Source organism: Ictidomys tridecemlineatus, chromosome 6 (genome assembly GCF_052094955.1).
Source record: "Ictidomys tridecemlineatus isolate mIctTri1 chromosome 6, mIctTri1.hap1, whole genome shotgun sequence".
Taxonomy (NCBI): Eukaryota; Metazoa; Chordata; class Mammalia; order Rodentia; family Sciuridae; genus Ictidomys; species Ictidomys tridecemlineatus.
Window position 1 is genome coordinate 187429943 of NC_135482.1, and position 8166 is coordinate 187438108.

At 43.8% G+C, this 8166-nt stretch overlaps 1 long non-coding RNA gene across 1 annotated transcript; it reads left to right on the forward strand.

Annotated features, from left to right (window-relative positions):
* Positions 1 to 1509: 1509 nt before the first annotated feature.
* On the forward strand, positions 1510 to 5275 carry LOC144365197 (uncharacterized). The gene is made up of 2 exons (XR_013423489.1): positions 1510 to 2042; positions 5115 to 5275. It is a non-coding gene; the product is annotated as an uncharacterized LOC144365197 (long non-coding RNA).
* The last annotated feature ends 2891 nt before the right edge of the window (positions 5276 to 8166 follow it).

An 8166-nucleotide genomic window follows, 5' to 3' on the forward strand; every position in this document is an offset into this window, starting at 1 on the left:
ACAATAAAACACAGCCTGGGCACCTCCTGAAGGAAGCAGGCTAGTACAGGGACTATAAAGAGAACTGTGGCAAGTCCCCTGTCCCTGTGGTCAGTGTCAACAGCAATGCCAACAAATGTGACACATATATGCTATTCTATGTGTGTGTGTGTGTTGAATAAAGGAATAAATACACGTTTATGCACGCATGCATGTCTTCAAGAATAGTTATTGACAAGGCTAAAAGGGAGAAATGAATCCTAGGCAAAGAGAATAAATAGCACAGGAAGAGCCCAGAGACAGGAAACAACTTGGGAAATTTCTGTTCAGGTCCCAAGGAGAGGGGTGGCAGGAGCTGAAGTAAGGGTCAGGAATTAAGACCTTATTCCACGATAAGGAGCCGACCTGGCCCAGCAGTTCATCCCTTTCAGACTCAGCGTGTACATGAGCTCCTTTGAGATCCGACTCTGATTCAGGAGGTCTGGTTCTGACAAGCTCCCCGTGATGCTGCTGCTAGTGGTCCCTGGCCCACACTCTGAGCAGCAAGACCTTAGTTGGTGATAGAAAGGACTGACGGACTCGAGGAAGGACAGTGACGTGTGTTTGGCCCCTGGAAGGCATGTGGAAAATGTTAGGGGCTAAGAAAATTAAAGGATATGAGAATACAGTCAATGATTAGCTGAAGTTCACAGTCTTCCACAATAAGAATGGGACAAGCATTTGTTGAGCGGCTTTCATAGAATGGTCATTGCACAAGGTACCTGACGAACATCATCTCCTCTGCTAATGGAAAGTAAAGCCCTAGCACTCGGTGCCACTTTTGACCAATCACTAGAATCAGAGAATTCTTTGGGGCAATTTTAAAATGGAATTAAACATACTCAAATTCACCAGAATTATTAACCAGAAAATGCCCTCGCGGTGTACACTGCACATTCTGTGTTATTTCACTTAACACTAATATTTTCGTCTTCACTCAAAGTCCAAGAACATTTTGGCTAAGTCACCATCCACCTCTTTGTGGCTTGCTGTTGGGTAAGAAATTAGCTTTCCCTTGAGCACATGGTCACCACCCCACAACTACTAGCTCTTGAAATAGGCCCAGAGCTCTAATTTTAAATTCAAAATTTGCACTTTGCTCTCTGTCTAGCTAGCCTGGGGTGTTGCTGTTGGTGACACTATTGGAGACTATTATTTTCAGAGAGGGAAAGAGAGCCAGAACGGATAGGAGAGAAAAGGAGAACCAGGTGGAAAATTACGGATGAGCTGACCCACCCTACTCCCACCCTGCTCCCACCCGACCCCTGGGTAGGCCCAGGCTTGCTCTGTCCCCCCTCCCCTGCTCAGCGCACCTGCCCCTCAGCCTGTCTGACTTCTCAGTTCCTCCTGGCCGTTTACTTCGGGAGAGGAGCCTGCAGGAGCAGAGCAAAGGGAAGCAGCAGAAATGCGTGAAAGGAGGCCAGCACCACGGTGTGACTCACCCCAATTGAAACCCAGAGCTCGGAGGGTTTACAAACATGAGCCTGTGATCTGCTGGGAAGTGGATGTCATCCGAGGCTCTTGTGCTCAGCAGAACAGAGAGCACTCGACCGAGGAAGGGAGGAGGGAGAGCAGGTGTTTGAGGGTGAGAAAGAGGTGGGCTCCAATCTCAGAGGGGTCGCTGGAGACACAACCTTGACAGATAGCTGAACACACGCCACGCCTTTCTGCCTTTAAATTCGGAGCTGTGTTCAGAAGACCCTCTTGACCTTTGTCTTCCCAGCACCCCCTTCGCTAGCTGCATCCTCCTTTCCTTTGGGAGTCAAGACAAGCCCATCCCGAGCAATCCTGGGGGGACTCCAGCCAAGGTACCTTACGGGCTGCACGATTGGACACCCCCACCCTGTCATCAAATGTAGGGCTGAGCCAGGGTCCCCAAACAACTGCTTATCACTTCCTGCTCCTAAATCCCCCGATGGCCTTGGCTCTTGTTCTTCCTGGCTTCACTTTGTTTCCGTCTTCAGTCCCAAGTCCAGGAACATTTTGGCTAAATCACCATCCACCACTTTGTTGCTTGCTATTGGGTAAGAAAATTCCATTTGGGGTCAAATTAGTGTTGGTTTCTGTTACTAACCACAGGGAGCCCTAAATGGTACAAGTACTGACTAGGACTGCTTTGAGGATTAGCAATAATGTGTGCAATTCTGGGTTTAAAGTCTGGTTTAAAGAATTATTACTAGGGAATTATTTAAGGTTCTATCACAAGCAATCAGACCTAGGAAATTCACAAGGCTTGTGTGTATGTGTGTGTGTGTGATGCTTATGTGTCCTTTCCGGTAAATGAAGGGAACCCATGTTTGGCCAATTTGGAGAAAAGTTTAAGCTCACTATGCTGAGTATGTTATTTGTGATCAGGTTTGTAATCACAAATGTTTATTTTGTTAAGAAATCCTGTATTCTTTAAAAAATAATTTCTTTTTTGGAGCAATTTTAGGTTTGCAACAAAACAGCAGAAACCATGGTGTTTGAATATTTTATACTGACTTCTATGCTTCCTTTGTGATAAAATGTAATACACAGCCCTATAAAACCTTTAATTCAATATGATCTATTGAAAGGAGGAACTATCAGGATATTTTCTTGATAAAAGTTGGTGCTTCTCTCAACATTTAGAAGCTTATAACCACCTCTGCACAGCTCTTATGTCCCTCACAGGGAACGAGGAGTCTTATGCCTTTTGCTTTAAACCCTGCCTATTTATTATTTGCTAGCTTTCAGAGGCTCCCTTTTCCTCTGGAGAGCTCAAGGCCATGTTGCGAAAGGACTTTCATCTTCTTGGCCATAAACATCCTTCCAACCTTTCCAAGGCCCAAACAGCTGAGCATCAAGGGCAGCAGAAAAGCGATGAGGAAGTGAAAATCAGGCCAGGAGCTTCCCAAATTCCTGTCTGCTGGCCACTTAGCAGAATATCAGAGCAGCCTTCACTTTAAGTAGGGCCCTTTTATTTGCCTTATGTGAGAAAATAAAAATGAGTTGATCCAAAAATCAGAGGAAAATTGTGCAGAAATTAAAGCTGAAGCTTCAGGTCCCCCATTTTAAATTAGAGAAGAGTTACTTAATAAACACGATACTCCCTCCATTGTAACAAACATCTCTGGTACCTGTTGTTTACCTTGTGGCAGATTTAGCAGTCCCACGCCCTCTCTAAGGAGGCAAGTTGCATTAGTATCCTCATTTGACAGCTGTGGAAACTGAGGCTCAGAAACTTGTAGAAACTCATCTGATTAATGGTTGAGCCAATATTTGCAAAGAGAGCCTGGATGCTTTATCGTTATGTGTGTTGGCTTAATCAGCTACAACAAAATAATGACTACAGATGAGGTGGCTTAAACTGCACACATTTATTTCTCAGATGGAAACTTGGAATTCTGAGCTCAAGGTGCTGCAGATTGGGTTTCTCTCCTCCAGTTTCCACCTTGTTGTGGTTCTCAACGTGGCCTTCCCTTGGTAAGGAATCATGAAGAGATATGGGGCTTACACAGCAAAGGATATATTTAAATCTTTTTAGATATTAAAAACCAACTTGCTAAGAGCTTTCTCTTTCTCTATGTCTTCTTCCACTTTCCACTCAAAGGTACGTGAATTTACTATTTCTGTCCACAGCTCAGTGGAGAAGAAGAGTTTATGCAAGTAGGCACATGCCCAAGACCTCTGGTTAAGAAATGTGTACCAGCTATTTTAGTGTCACCAAAAAAGCAAAGCGAGGCAAGATCCCTTGTATTTTAGTGTCTTGGATCTTAAGGACAACAGAAATACAGCAACAAAACCCCTGGTGTGCTAACTAGACCATGTAAGCCTGCCAATCCTCCCAACTCTTCTCCCTCTATGGATGCTAAAGCTGAACCTCAGGGAGGTCAAGGCCCTTGGTAAATACCTCCAGGATAACACAGGGGTGAGATTGAAACTTGAAGCCTGGTCTTCTGATAGCAAATCCTATGACTTTCAGAGGGTGTTTGGAGAAGGCATTCACAGGTTTTCATCCGGGTACTACCACTCTTTCCAACACCACCCAAGGCATCCAGGGTGGCCTCAGGAAATCTCTAACCTGCTGGGTCTCACTGCTCCTGTGAGCCAGCAGAGGTGCCCTGGGGGCTTTGTCACTTGGCGGCTTGGGCAGGTTGGGCCCCATATCCCAGAAGCCCCGTCCCTGCAGGTTTCTGGTTTGAGAGGCTCTGGGAGAGACATGGAGGCAGAAGGGAGGCAGGAGTCATTCTGTAACTCACACTCGCCACTGCAGATCTGCTGACCCACCCCGCTGTCTGGAGTACAGCTGGGCCTGCAGCCAGCTGACCTTCCCTGGCCCCTTCTTCAGCTGCACTGATGCCTGGCCCAGCTGGGCATTTATCTTGCAGGGCTCACCTCTGCAGGATATCCTATCGCCATCCAAGGTGTCAAAATGACACAGATTTTAGTTCACCCTTATGGGGCTCATTCTTGCTGCTTCCAGCTTCTCCTTGACAAATCCTGGCCTTACAACCTGCTTCACTTCCTGACTGCCTGATGTGCAGACTCCAAACCCCAGCATCACAAAGAAGACAGCACCCACAGCCTCCTGGAGCAGCTCCCATGACTCAGAACATCAGGTCCCTATAACAAATCGAGACAGATAAATAACTGATAGATAGATGATAGGTGTTCAATAAAAAGACAAACACACACATATATAGAGAGGACAGATGAATGGCTACAGTGTAGAGAAACTGACATGCAAAGGCACATATGAACATAGAAATAGATTTTAGTTAATAGGAAATGAGAGCTAGACGGATGAATAGAGAGATAAGGGTGGATAACTAGACAGAGGAGATAGTAGATACACAGAAAGAGAGAAATATACATATACATACATGTATCCAGCTAACTAGCTAGATGATATACATGGATGGATGGATAGATTGATAGACAGACAGACACAGAGACAAACAATAGGTAGATGATGGGTGCATGGATGCAGAAAGAGAGTATTATAGACTGAATTGTGTTGCAACCCTAGCTGCCCGTACCCTGGAAAATTACTGAATTTGGAGACAGGAACTTGAAAAAGCTGTTTAAGTTAAAATGATGCCATTAGAGTGTGTATTGCTCCAATCCAACAGGTGTTATTAAAAGATGAATAGTTCAGACATACAAAGACACAGCAAGAAGGAGGCCACCTTCGAGTCAATGAGAGAGGCCTCGTCGGGAGAACCCAACCTGCTGACACCTTGATCTTGGACTTCCAGCCTCCAGAGGAAATACATTTTTGTTGTTTAAGCCACCTAGCATGTGATACTTTGTTATGGAAGCCTAGCAAACTAATCAGTTGATAGATGATAGACGTGTGTATGTGTATCAGATTCTCTAGAAAAATACAAGTAGATTCAGGGGGTCCCAGGAAGGTTTGAGTCTTTACAATTTCTAACAAGTTTGCAGGTTATGTTGATACTGCTTGTCCTGGGGCCATATTTTAAGAACAACTTCTCTAAGACATTGCAAAGCCTGGGTTAGTAACCTTTAGTACTCCTGTCAGAACAAGTGCTGAGAAATCAAATATGAGGTAAAGGGATATGAAATAATCTTCAACCTTGTTTTAGAAACAATCTTAACTCCAGCTCTGAAAATATATATTTTATGTATTTCCCATGTATATGCCCAAGACAAATGAGCATGTCTGTCCACCAAGATTCACATACAAGAATGCTCACTGCAGATTTTTCCACAGTACCTGCAAACTGCAAACAACTCAAACATCTGCTAACCAAAGAATGGATGCACAATGTGTGATGTGTTCATACAATGGAATATGACCCAGTAACTTTTTTCAAAAAGAGCTTGTGCTACATGTAACAATATGGGCAAGCCTCTCAAATATCATGTCTAGCAAAATAAGCCAGGTGAAATAGAACACACGGTACAAACCCATTTAAGAAAGTAATAAATAGGCAACACTGATGAGAGGGAGGAGGACTGAGGGGGACGTGGACAGGACACTGTGTGGATGCTGGAAATGTCACTCATCACCTTCATATGTAAAAATTCCTTGAGCTATATCTTTAAGATTTGAATCAGACTCCACAGGACTGACCTTCCCATTAGGCATAGGAGGACCAATACTCAGTGCCCATAATTCCTTAGGGACCTTTAAAATGCTTGGACTTTTTCTAAGACCAAAAGAGAAAAAAAATAAATATAACTCAACCTGGACTATATTATCTTTAACTCAGTAATAAAATACAGTTTTTAATATTTTTATGGGGAAGGGGTCCAGAGTAGCAGAAATACTTGTGTTCCACCATCGTCCCACACAGTCCTGACACCACAGGTAAAAATCGCTCCCAGCTACATGCATTTTCCCACATCCCTGTGGTAGTGGAAAGCATTTAGAATGGTGTCCTAGCCAACCACCAGCCTGCTCTAGCCCGTAACAGCTCCTGTTCCCTATGACGAAATCCTAAAAGGCCAAACGATTCTGTGCATCTGTGTCAGCAGGAGGAAGGTAGAAAGCAGGGAGACAGAATGTGCTCTAACTGAATGGGATTTGCACAGAAAGAGGGGCTAAGTCTTTAGAGGGCTTTTGAATTAGGTTGGCCTGGAGAGGAAGCTTCCGGAACACTAGAAAGATGGCGGCACTGTGTGTGCTACCTCATTCCCCTCTTCAGAGAGGACAGCCAGGACAAAGGAATGCTAGAGGACAGACAGAGAGGTGGATGGGAGGTTCTCCCTACAGCCCTGGCCAACCAGGCGGGCCCTCCTGAGCACCCACAGATGCCCAGACCAGGCTCAGCTCTGCAGGCACATGAAGGAGTTATAAGGCTCCTCAGGGTGTCACATCCAGCTGGTGGGGAGGGTGTACACCTATGCAGAATAGGGAGCCTTCAAGAGCTCAACCCAGGGGACACTGGATGGAGGCTTTGGGAAGAGTCAAATCCCAGCAGGTCCTTGTGATTCTCTAAAGCTTTAGTCAAAGCATAGAAAATGGGATGGGAGTCAGAGACCCGTCACCCACTCCACCAGGGCTCAGAGCAAAAGGCTGCATTTCAGCCCTGATTATGGCCCTAGACCACCGGAGTCCAAAATCTGCCACCACTGCTGGATTGGCGTGACTGTAGATGAGTTATTTAACTTCTCTATCCTTCATTTTTTCCTATGTACAGAACGGGCATTATAACAGCCCCTATCCCCAAGATTATGAGGATTAAAAGTTATTACAAGTAAATCCCTTAGAACAGTACCTGGCACACAGAGAGTAAAAGTATCTTATTTTAAATTATTATTTTTATTAGTATGCCTCCTTCTAGTTTCCTATCTCTAAATTGAGGCCAGGGCTTATTAACTTTTCTTGAATGAATCAAGATGTTGCTCTGAACTTCCTTTAAATAACCTTCCAATTGCCATATCACACAAATATTTTATTAGTGCTGTGGGGTTTGGGTTTCAACTAAAAATCCTCTATCCCCAAGGACACAAATAGTGTTCTAATAACACTGAAGATTAAAGATAGTTGGAAGAGAAAGAACAGTTGATTTGTACCATCGAAAAGAGCCTGAAAGAGAGTATATGCTTTTTAAAACCAAAGCACATTGTTACTGAAAGGTTATTTTTTTGTTTGGAAAAGAATTTGAAAATCATTGTCCTATCACAGTGAGCAGACTGCTAAGTGATACAGAACAGGCGGACTGATAAAAATATCTGTGAAAATGTCCAGATTGATGATATATCCTAAAAATATGTTTAACAAAATAGTGAACGAAATGAAATGGGCCTAATTTTCCATCCATGCCACTTCATGTTTATTCTTTTTGAAGGCTAAAATATTCACTTTGAAAATCATGTGAGCAGTGCCATCTGGCAAAAGAAGAAAGTGAAAAGCCCTAGTTTTGGGACAATAGAAATATACACTCACAGAGTTGAGCAGTAAACTTCAACATTCTAAGGACAAAGCAACGCCCATGGGGTCCAGGGTTTAGAGTTAATATTTCTCCATGCTGAGTCTTCAAAGTTAGATATTCTGAAATATCCACACGCCTGATACTAAGTAGCAGCTTATTTTCCCCCACTGTTATTATTTACTTCTCTTTGCTGATTTCAAAGCAGAAGAACACTGTTGCTTTTCCAGCTCTTAAGAGAAAACAGAATTTCCAATTGTAAATTCTAACATTAGATGAAGGA